This window comes from Balaenoptera physalus (assembly GCF_965194825.1).
Source record: "Balaenoptera physalus genome assembly, chromosome: 5".
NCBI classification, from domain to species: Eukaryota; Metazoa; Chordata; class Mammalia; order Artiodactyla; family Balaenopteridae; genus Balaenoptera; species Balaenoptera physalus.
The window spans coordinates 79,975,923-79,988,517 of NC_138884.1; the positions used below are offsets into that span (position 1 = coordinate 79,975,923).

The 12,595-nt window shown below is 37.0% G+C and overlaps 1 protein-coding gene across 1 annotated transcript in view; it reads right to left on the minus strand.

The window, feature by feature from the left end:
- The window catches only part of GABRB1 (gamma-aminobutyric acid type A receptor subunit beta1), a 423,421-nt gene that overhangs the window by 229,543 nt on the left and 181,283 nt on the right, over nt 1-12,595 (minus strand). The gene's annotated exons all lie outside the window — the stretch shown is intronic.

Here is a 12,595-nt window from a genome sequence, read left to right on the forward strand (position 1 = left end):
CCACATGCCACGGAGCAACTAAGCCCACGCTCCACAACTACTGAGCCTGTGCTCTAGAGCCTGAGAGCCACACCTACTGAGCCCTTATGCCACAACTACTGAAGCCTGTGCGCCTAGAGCCCGTACTCCACAACAAGAGAAGCCACTGCAATAAGCCCATGCGCCGCAACAAAGAGTAGCCCCCTCTCCCTGCAACTAGAGAAAGCCCGGGTGCAGCAACAAAGACCCAACACAGCCGAAAAGAAAGAAAAATCTCTTTGCTCTTCTTCATTTTCCTTGGAAGACTTAGGCTCCTGTTTGTTTGTGGTCCTATTCCATTTTTGTATATTTCGATTCCCAGGATACTTTGTACAATGTTCTGCAGTTATCTTTTTCCCAGATTTTCTCTCCATCTAAAATATATGTATCACTCAATTTTGTATGTCTAGCAACTGGTAATGCTGCTGGCACACAGTTGGTGCTCCATTAAAGTTTGTTAAATGGATAACCAGAGATTAACTACATAGGGTACTTGCTTGATATAGTTCGACACTTATCGTAACCCCCAAACACAAAGCAGGTTGAATTTATATAAGTGAGGAAGTTACTGACCTCAGCACAAAGGAAGTCTGAATATTTTATTTGGGTATGATCAGTGATTGTTAAACATGTTAACTGATGAAATGTTATTATTGGATAAAGTTTACTTTGGCTCAATAATATACTTTTATACCTTTTAAAGACTCTTTTGGACCAGTCTTCAATGTCACACATCATAGCAGGGGAAACAGAGGGAATGGTTTCCTGATTTTTCTTCTAAAGTATATTGAATTTCTGACAAACAGCAAACTCAAAGAGTAGCAATATTTTTTGATATATAAGAATTTTCAGAGGGAACTCTTGAGCACAGTCCAAAAAGCGCAGCATCATTTAACTTGGCACCCAAAATATAATTTTCCCTTTTGAAGGTCAATTAGATTTCAGGTGAAAAATCAACCAGAAACACACCTGGTGAACAAAATGGGTTATCAATCTAAAACAAAAAATACTATCTTGCATTTTTAAAAACCTCTAACATGACTAAAAAGTAATGAAATCAACCTCATCGAGTGGTTTGTGAACTAGTTCTAAACTAGGTTTGAAGACAAACACGTGTCAGCGTCTTTTTTTTAAATGTGGTTAACTTGGCTGGGAAGATGCTCATTTAGATTTATATTTTGCGTCATAGTTATTTATTCAGTTTGTTTATCTAGCTCATATTTCATCCAACAAATACTACACAAGTGCACACCATGTACCAAGCATGATCTAGTCACTGGGACTACAGCAGTAAACAGAGTTGGTGTACTCAGGGAACTGATCATCTGGTGTATGGAGACAGGGATCAGAGTACAAAACAAGGACATGATTTGAAAAACGGTTGTAATTGCAAATCAAGGCAAGGGGAGAGAGAGTGATTAGAGGACCTCTGTGATCACATGGCACTAGGGGGTCTGGGTGAAGGAGCCAACTTTGTGGACTTCCGGAGGAAGAGTCTTCTAGGCAGAAGGAATATTAAGAACCAGGAAGCTAGTCAGGAGTCAGCTTGGGGTATAGGAGCAAGAAGGCCTTTGTGACTGGAGTAAAGTGTTTGAAGGTAAGAAGTAGGAAATGAGGAACTGCGGGGGTCTCATTATGAGGTGTCTTATTATGGATTCTTTTCTGAGTGAAGGGGGAAGTCATTGGAGGGTTTTTAGTAGAGAAGTGGCATGACCTGACTTCTGTTCCAAGCATCACCATGGCTGCTGTGTGCCTAATAGATGGTGGAGGAGGGGCTAAAAATGTCCAGGAGGAGTCCCCACTAGGGAAGGTCCATGAAATGCCATGCTAAACTGTGCACACACCTGTATGTGTGAAAACGCATGGATCTTTATTTTCATGGAGGGCAAAGGTTATTTCTTATGCCAGCTTCTCAGAAGTATCTGTGGCCCTAAAGCACTGCGGCTGTAAAGGAACTGTGGCAGCCACATTCGGTTGAGAAATGATGGTGGTTCCAACTAGAGAGGGAGCAAGAATGTAGGTGACAACATGTAGTTGGGTTTATGCAGGATATACTTAATTTATAGTCATCCTTAATGTGTATAGGCAGTGGGTCCCCCTAAAAGAAGCATCTATTTCCCAGTTGGATTTAGTTAGTTTTATTTCTTAATAATTTGGAGTGACTTGAAGTGAAAGTTGGACTTGGGTCCACCTTTGCCACTGGCAACCTGCGTGACCTTAACATCTATCAACATAAACTTGCTTATCTATAAACTAGATTGCTGTGAGGATCATATGTAACTTGCGGGTAAGTGTGCTTTGTAGGTTAGAGAAGTTGTTTAGTACAGAGGCTGAATGCAGTGCTGAAAGCCCTGGAATCACACAGTTCCTGCTTCTTTGTAGTAGTGCCTCCAATATTTACTATGTGTGCAACCTTTTGAAAGTTATTTAACAACCCTCTGGGCTTTATTTCCTCATTTTTTAAAATTAAAGTATAGTTGATTTACAAGGTTGTGTTAATTTCTGCTGTACAGCAAAGTGATTCCGTTATACACATAAATACATTCTTATTTTAATATCCTTTTCCATTATGGTTTATCATAGGATACTGAATATAGTTCTCTGTGCTATACAGTAGGACTGTGTTGTTTATCCATTCTATATATAATAGCTTACATCCGCTAACCCCAACTCCCCACTCCATCCTTCCCCTAATACCTTCCCCCTTGGCAACCACAAGTCTGTTCTCTATGCCTGAAAGTCTGTTTCTGTTTCATAGATAGGTTCTATTTCTTCATTTAAAATAAGGATATTAATTTACCTCAGAGGGATTCTGTGAGAATGCAATAAGATAATCCTGTTTTTTTATAGTGCCTGGCATATAGCGAGCATTCAATAAAGTCTAGTATTTTATTCAATTGTTAGCTACTATGATTTCATAGTTTGGATAAAGCATCTCTAAGAGCTAATCAACAACAATGCCAAAAGTGTCTCTCTAATAAGGGGACTTGCTATAAGTAATATAATGGAATTAATATTGTCTTCTTTAGTTGAAGATGTTATTGCTTAGTAGGATGTTACGTTTAAATTATTTTTCCATGATAGATAATTTCTGAGCTCCATGGTTATTGTCTGTGCACAACTGTCACTTTGGGATAGGTGAGGTCTCTTAAATATTCAGAAGAGTAATTTGGTTAGAATTATGCATAATTTTAAGAGACCTCCAAAATGCCTAGACCATTTCCATTGATGTTTTTTGTTACTAGACACGAGACCCCCTGAATTGTTACGAATGCTTTTCAATTACATTTGAGACCACCCAAAAGTTTTCAGACAAATTTCCTCCATAAAATAACCTTTCTAATTTTAACCAAATTAAAAATTACAAAGAGGGACCTTCCTGTGATTTGGGGTCCATGTTCCGCTGGTGTGCTCAGGATACACTTACTGACTTTCTGACAGACCACTGAACCATCATTTAAGCACAGTGATTACAAGGGAGAGCTCAGGGCTTCCTCCCCAGGTTTACTTGAGTGACGTATGTTTTGAAACACTCTACCCACCGATTAGTTCCTTGACTTTGTAAAACTGAAGGCACAGTCAGGAAATCTTGGTCAAAAATTCTATTGTTGGAATAGAATTTAATGCTGTTATGACATTTTGAGAGATGTGCTCAGTGTTGGTGCAATATTAAGGATTCATGAGGTATTTGAGAAGACATTCAATTAAGCACTTTGGGGACCTTCTGGAAAAAGCTATATATAAGCCAGTCATGACCAGTTGACGCTTTCCCTTGGTTAAGTATAGCACAGCCACACATGGTGCTCTTCCCTGAGACATCTGAACAGAAGGACCACGTTTCAAAGAGATCGGCAAGCCGCTGCTGTCAGCTCTCAGGGATTCTGGCCCAGCACTGAAGAGCTGGGATTTGCAGGCCTAGTTTTGATGACTGTTTTCATCCCTTGAATTTTTTTAAAAAGGGGCTTGAAAACTACCATTTATTGAACTCTTACTAGCTGCCAGTTGCTTTACATACAATGATACATAATATAAAATCTTGTGAGTTGGTGTTATTAGCAACCTCAAGATGAGGAAACTGAAATGCTGGGTGAATGAATACAGGTCTCCCCCGCTTTTTCAAAGTTCATTTTATGCCCCTTCACTTTTATGAAAGACCTATCTCAGTTCCCATTTTTGCTAACTGAAAGAAATCCGAAGAGGATTTTCGCTTTTACAAAAAAAAAGACGAAGAAACAAAAATAGCGTTCAGAGAAGGTTCTGCAGCAGCCTATAAAGCCAGCCACATCTGAGTAGAGACGGAGGTACCATCAAGCCCCTTCCCTGGGAACTACACTCGGCATCTCAGCATCAGGCCACCATCGCTTTGAACTGTGTTTGTGAGCATGTGCGCTTTATCTCGATTGATTTTGTGCATCTATTAGCAAGATGTGTCCTAAGGTAATTGCCTCCTAGCTTACGAGAGATTTCATAGGAACACTCTACTTTCAGAGAGCAGGGAAACCTGTACTCTGAAGTTTTGCAGGTAATAAGAAGAATTAGAACTTGAACACAGATTTGTGTGATTCTATCACAGTGTTTAATAATACAACACACCATCTTTTACACCAAGGAGAGTGAGCAGTGAATGATTCCATTTATATATCCATATATTATCAGGAAGTTTCAATGTTGACCTTTAGATTTGAGGGTGAGATTTAATTCATTCCTTTATATGGCTGATTTCACATAAGCTGTGACCTTTTACTCCATGGTGGAATGGTGGTACAAACATTTTCTAAGAAGCAGTAGTCTTAGTTTCTTCTAGGACATTATTTAGGAAGGAACAGGATTAAGAGAAGGAAGGTCACCTTCTTCCTGCAAGAACTGGAATAGCTCTGCAGTGATCCTACCCCCTGTGAATAATCTTGTGAGGAAGTGTGCCCAGTGGGAAAATGGAAGGATTTTGTTAACGTTTATGTTCTAAGGACTGGTCATTATTATAAAAGCACAGAGATGAGCATTAAGAAAATGACTCCTTGGCAAACGAAAATGAAAAGAAAATTGTGAACATGAGCAGAACATTCTTTTAGACACCATGTAAATAAGACAAAGTAAAAATAAATCTAATGCCTATTTTAGAGGAATAAAAGCAGGTATGTTAGGCCTGCTGCCTTGTAACCCAAGCCATGGCTCAGGAAGAAACAAAAAGTGAAACATATAATCACAGTACAACAAAGTAATCATTTTGTAGTAACAAGATGGATCTCCAAGTCCTAACCTGCTCTCCAACTATGCTGCCTAAGACATGTAATATTAAAAAACCCTGCATGTCTGCGATTCTCTGGTCTCATGATCCCCTCCTGTATCAAGGACCACCAAGGCCATCCAACTTTAGTTATATCATCATAAAGGCTGAGGGAGGCACCTGGGAGCCATGGTCACTCATGCCGTCATGTATCCTTAAGGTTTGCTGATCGAGGAGCAAAACCAGGTCAAAGTAACCTCAGCTGAGTAGAGTTTATCATTCTGTCTACACTTGAACTTGGATTGGCTTCTTTTGTCTGATCTAGTTCACGGGAGTACAACCAATGTTGTTAAAAGTATATCAATTAAACTGGGGAAAAGACTGAGCTGAGCAGGGCTTGATACTGCTTCCGTGCAGTGCTAAAAGCTGTTCTGCCACTACTGTGTGTGACTCACAGTGAGGTGGAAGTAAGGTTAGGTGGAATACCAAAGTTCTTATTGTTTGGGGGAAAATCCAATTTTTCCTCTCTCCATCCAACCATTCATTCATCCACGTAGCCATTCATTCATTCATTTATTGATTAAAAACAAGATTACATATTTAAATATACCAATTCTTAAGGAGATAGAGAAATGTATAGAGTCTTCACTCTCAATAATCTGGATAATACAGTTGGAAATGTAACACATACTCACAAGACTGATGAAAGAAAAGTCATTGATTGTGTTAGTTATGAGATGACTAATGACCAAAAGGATTGCTATTTTGGTAGAGTGGTGGAGTTACAGAAAAAAGTGGATGACAAAGAGTCGTTTCCTCCAATGCTGTTCTGGTGTCTAGGAATGGAAACAAAAGAGTAAATTATAGAATAACCAAGGGTGGCCACTAGCCTTCTGGAGAGGGTGGAAATTTTTTAAATGTAGTGGAGAATCATGGCATCCTGACTGAATACGAGTGTAATGTAGGTGAATTGGGAAGGGGCCAAGAACTGGAGTAACTATTAAGGCAGAACTTCCAGTTGAGCACTTGTGAAAACCTGGGTGAAGAGGCTAAGTTACAAAGCATGTAGACCAATCGTAGACTTTCTGGAATGTTTTTGATATGAATTGAGGTGGAGGTCAATAAACTGAGAAGTTAAGTGGTCCATAGTATTATCTGTTTGGATGTAGAATCCATTGGATTGAAGGCAGAATAGAATGAAAAATCATAACTGTGAGTTATGTGAGTTGTTTTGGAAGGTATCTATAAGTTCATGGGGATACAGGGCAACACTAGTAAGGGTTGAAAAAAGGTGGTGTAGACAGATCTAGAAAGAGAGGGGCCATTTAATTGTTTAGAAGCAGCAACCGGGAAAAAGGAAAATATCTACATGGCCCTCCACTTCCAAAGTTTAGTAGAATGAGGAAAGTTTGGGGTTCCATGGAAGAAATGAATGGGTACATCATGCTTTTAGAGGAGTAGCAGATCATGGGTCCAGAAGACAGAGGGAAAGATGATTACTTTCTGTGTCAAATAATGTTCCCTGTGCACAAAAGAAGCAAAATTTCTTTCTTTTTAAATATCAACAGAAGTCTATAACATGGTTGTTACCATTTGGTAAACATGAGATTCTATGGCATCATTTGCTCATCAATCAAAATCATTAGAAAATATTTCTGATTCTATTTGAAAATCTGAATGCCATGATTTATTTTCTGTAGTGTGAATCCATGACTCTCTGCTTCTCATGCTTTTCTGTAACATACCATCCTGAAGTTTAAATGGCATTGCATTAATAGCATTCAGTAGCATACCTGATTATCACCCCCCCAAAAAAAAATTGCCCCAGAAATTCTCACAATTTTCTGGGATATTCTAGGAAATGTCTCCAATGTTCCCATGAACAAGTCCTTTTAGCCTCCAACACAAGGTCACTCACTTGTGGGTGGAAAATTATCACTGCCCTTAACCATAGGATCTAAGAAACTATGGGGGATCAAACTATACCTTCAGTGATCCCAAGATTTATGTCTGGGTTGAGTTTTTGTTCTGGTTGGGACCACCATCCTAGACCACATTTTACTGTAGAGACAAGGGAAGGGCTGGAACCCTGGCCATCCTATCAGGCTCAGAGCCCTGAACTAAGTAGCTGTAAGCAAGATATGGTTATAGCCACTCTCTTGTATACGTTTGGGCCTGAAGCTTCCACATGAGTCCCCTTCTGTGAGGTCATTAAAACCCAGGATGCTTGCCGTAGCACTCTCCCATGGAAGATGAGCTAATAAGCAAAATTTACCAAAAACACAGAGATAATAAATACTATGAGTAAATAGTATAAATAGCTTACACTTGAGGAAATAGTAACCATAACCATAATAATGACCACAATAGCAGCTAGTCCTGAGCACTAATTATGTACCAAGCATAATTAGTGTGTATATCTATCTATCTCTCTCTCTATATATATCTCATTATTGTCCTAACAACCTTATGAGATAGATACTATTACTATTACTTTCACTCTCTTATGGGTGAGGAAACTGAAAGACAGAGATATTAAGTAACTACTCAAGAGGAGAAAAGTTCTAATCTATGGAACCAGAATTAGAAGTCAGCATCCAAGTCCAGTATTCATATTTTAGCCACTGTGTTCTATTGCAATCTGAAAGGCCTTCAGTTTACATATAATTAGTATACATATTATTACATATATTATTATCCTAAATAGATAAAAGAGCACAAATACAATAATAAAAATTATTTAGGTTGTTATAGAAAAGAATCATTAGAAAACATGGACATTAAAAATATGGTTTTTGAAATAAAAGTTCCAAATAATGAGCCAAATGGAGCATTGAACACAACTGAGGTCTGAATTGTTGAACTGAAAAATTAAGTTGAGGAAATGCCCCAGAATTCAGTATAAAAAATAAAAGTATAGAAATAATAAAAATATTAAGAGAAACATAAATAGAATAGATCCAGAAGCTCCATCATAAGCCTGGTAAGAGCTATAGAAGGAGAGAATAAGGAGAGTGGTGGTAAACTAATATTTTGAGATATGATAACTAAAAACTTACCAGAATTAATAAAATATGAGTCTTCAACTTGAATAAAATATCTTAGAATGCTGAATATGCTTAAAAAGAAAAAAAAAAAAACCACCAAAAACCCTCACACCAAGGCACATTATAGTCAAAGCAAGTGTAGAATCGATGACAGAGAGAAAATTCTAAAGCATAATAGAAAGAATGAGTTTTTCTTTTTTTTTTAAATTAGCAGTAATACAATTCAGAAGACAGTGAAAATGAACTTTCAAAGTTCCAAGTAAAAATATCTTTAAAAGTAGAATTTTACATTCAAAGTCTAATTCAAGAGCCCAGATGAAATAAAGACATTTTCTGATGTATAAACCAGACTCTTGCTGCTTATATTCCAGCAAGAAAGAAAGTAAAATGAAAAGTAAGTTGGGGGTTGAAAGAAGCAAGTGTGAACAACAAAAATTAGTAACACCTGTTGGTAAATACCAGTAAGTATTGATTCTTAAAATACCATAGTAATGATGATAAGTTTATGTGCTCAAAAATAAGCTGTAATCAAAATTCCTGACAGTAAACATTGTAAAATATACGGAGGACAGTTAAAGCAGAGGAACTTGTCATATTTGTGAAAGGACCAGAGATGGAGATTAATTTTCAACTTTTCTAGAAAAAGATAAATTTAAATATGGTGTTCAAGCATCATTTGTATAATTTAAAAATATAAATGTGTGTGTACGTCCATCTAAAAGGATATCATTTCTCTTAATCTTTTAAAATTCCTAAGATAAAAAAAAGCAAAAGTAAAACAATAACAAAAATAAAATAACACACCAGTGATTAGTTATTAGGTCTGAAACTAGGCCAAACTTAGCATCTCATATATAGTCTATATAAAATTTAGAGGCATTCATTATCACTTTACCCTGACATGGCCAGATTCTTGTTCTGGCTAATAAAATTATAACTTTGAAAAAAAAAAACCCCAAATCCTGGGTTAGAGACTATATCAATAAATTAATTCACTAGATGATTTATAATTATGCTTTGACCATTAGATATCTAGGAAATATCTATCATTTATTGACTTAGAAATATCCTATACCTAGGAAAAGTTAAATATTTCCTTTAATTATTTGATTGGATTATGATTGTTTCATTTGCTTGGGTGATTTACTTTTTGTAAGTTTTGTTTTCCATTGTCCCCATTACTGCTGAGATTGGAAGACAGGAGATTCTAAGCACATAGGGAACCTGTATTATGAACATTGTTGACAAGTCATTCTGGATCAGATGATCAAATAAATGAATTTTGTTTAATTCTAGGAGATTATTTGGGGGTCTTGGATTGAGATGTCACAAGTTTAAAAGTGAAAAAATCATGTCTATTTTTATCCAAGGTTTGTATACAAATTAGAGTCCAATGATAACAAAAAGATGTATGGTTCTAGATCAGGGCAGTTGCCATGCCAGTATCTCATTCACAGATATTTACAAAGTGAACATTAGAAAACTCTGCTATTTCCATAAGGTTTCCTAAAATCAAAAAGACTTTGGATTGCCAGAGTATTGAGAGCTTGACACACAACATATGCTGCCTTTTTTGAACACTCTATACTTAGTTTTAGATGATTTAATTCAGGATTATGAACTAAAGGAATAAGCTGAAGAAACAGCACCACACAAATATATGACTAGAATCATTTGGAGTGATTGATCACAGACAAATTCTACAAGCTGGCTTATGTCCTTCAATGAAATGAACATTGCTCAGATTAATAAATAATGTGCAAGCTCTCAACAACCCCTGATGAAAATACTAGTCAATAGTTTAATAATTAAACTAGAAAGAGAGCAGATGATATGGACACAATAAATAATTTGTCTATAGTCTTTCAGACAGATACTAGCTCATAGCCAGGTGATGATACTTCCACAGACAATGGGATGAACCTCCAATACAATGCCAGGTACTGTTCTGGTAAAGTTCACGGACATTGTAGAAAAGTGTCCTTGGATAAGTTATCTAACCTCTTTGCACTCTAGTTTCCTCATTTGTTGTAAGAGGAAGTATAATATTGCCTCCTGGAACTGTTGCAAGTCTTAATGAAATTATAATTGTGCTTTGAAATTAATATAACTTGATAAATAGTAGCTGTTACTATTGCAATAGTTATTAGTTCCCATCCAAAACTATACAGGACTTAATAAGATATTTAGAAAGAAATCATACAGCTCAAGTGAAGAGAAATCTCAGAAAGATAAACACGTTTAACTGTAAACTTACAAATGCTAAGCTGATTCAAAGAGAATTTAAAAGGTAGCAAAATAACAATTTGGAGGTTTGCCTTCTCTAGAATAGAGTATGAAAGGCATTATGAAACAAATGACTACTTTTTAGAGGGTATTTGGTATTATTTTTGTCTTGCGATGTGAATACCTTATGACATTCTTATTATTTTTTAACATTTATGTTATTTTCTCAGAAATATTTTCCTCCATTTAAACATACAACATCTTAATGTTTTGCTTCAATTTTTAACATGACTCTTACTACATCCAAAAAACAATATTTCCAGCCAAGGAAGTCAATGAGAAAATAGAGTATGCACAGTACAAATTTACTTTGGAACAGATTTTGCTAGACTACATCTCTTCCACTAGGTGAGCAGCTCTGTGACTACAAAAGTACTTGTACAAAAGTACGTTCCCTATATCAGGGGGTCTCTTTGCATAAGAAGTTTTAGGCAGAAAAAAGGACTGTGACTTAACACCTGTGCTACTGTGCTATTGTTTTGTGCGTCTGTGAAAGGGGACATTTTAAAAATGTATGTTAGCCATTCTTTGTCAGCACCTGAACTCTCAAGAAAAAAATAAATAAAACAAAAGCCCCTGTCCTCTACCGCATGGGTTGGAATAGAGTGTCTGCTCAGAGCATCAGTGATCTTAGTGCCAGTCTTAGGATTTCGATTCATTTTCTACATGGGGAGGAGATGATTTAACCATGAGGAACATGTCTCCTATGCTGGTGGGTGATGGATGAAGAGGGACCCTAGAAACGAGATGCCTCACTCTTTTTTCCCAAATGGTGGCAGCTTCCTCTTCTTTTTGTTTAATGATCTTGAAACATTTTGTTACAACAGACTTAGTACAGTACCTTGTATGTGGTGATTTCTCAACAGTATCTGGAGAGTGAAGTATTAAACGCATAGGCTAATTGATTAGCTAATGGATAAACCATATCTCTTATTTCCACTGAATAATCTTAGGATGGAAATAATAACCTCGCTAATAGTAATGACAGTACTTATTTGTTGAATTTTTACTAATGTTCTAGGCTCTATACTAAGTGTTTCAAGTGCATTTTCACCTTTAATTCTCCGAAGAACCCTATGAAGTTGCTACTATTTTTAACTTCCACATTTCAAAGGAGAAAGCTGAGATTCATAAAGTTTAAGGATACTGCCAAAGACTGATCATCTAGCTTGCGGCAAGGCCAGGTTAAACCTTGCTGTGTCTTACTGCTAAGTGTTTGCTTGTAACCAATGCCTAATGCTGCCCTCCCAGCTCTTAAAATCAGGCATAGAGCAATAAGCAGGGCATGGTCACCTCAGAGGCTCAGATAACTTAATTAGAATCACCTCTGACTGTTTGCCATACCTGTTGACTTAGCCTAGTATTATAATTCCAGAAGAAATCACATTGCTAGTACTGTTTGTTACCTGTGATTTTGTTCCTAAAGCCCTGGTAGAACAATGAGCAGCTTCAATTCTGTTTCTACAACATTTGGAGTGGAAGGAAAATACAGGATATACAACAGGGAGGGAACACAGTTTGTTATGTCTCAGATGCTCATCAGTGGCTCTGGCTTATAGAGGAGGATTAAGATCACCTTAAATTAGAAACTTTAACCTTATCTTAATGGATGGATCCCAAAGTCCTAGCAGGTGCACCATGATTCAGAGTCTAGGCTTGTTTCATCTCAATGCCAATTCTTGATTCCCTTAATAGAGTTAGGGAAAGGGAAGACAACCAGGGAATAGAGTCAGTGCACAGACTGGTGAGCACATAGGTAACTCTTCCCAAATTCGTTCCTGTAGCTGCTAAAGGTAAGAAGAGAAAGATTTCTCCAAAATAATTTCAGACCCTGGGGTATTCCGCAGATGGCCTTGTTAGCACTACACCTATTTGACTGAATATTAGTTGTCTATTTTCTTTAGAGCACACCATATAGGCTAATTATTTTGCTGTTGTTTCCTTTTGACTCTTCTCAGACACTGAAAACAAGTAAAACATCCACTTAAGAAAAAGTAAATGACTTAAGAGTGTGGCCCAT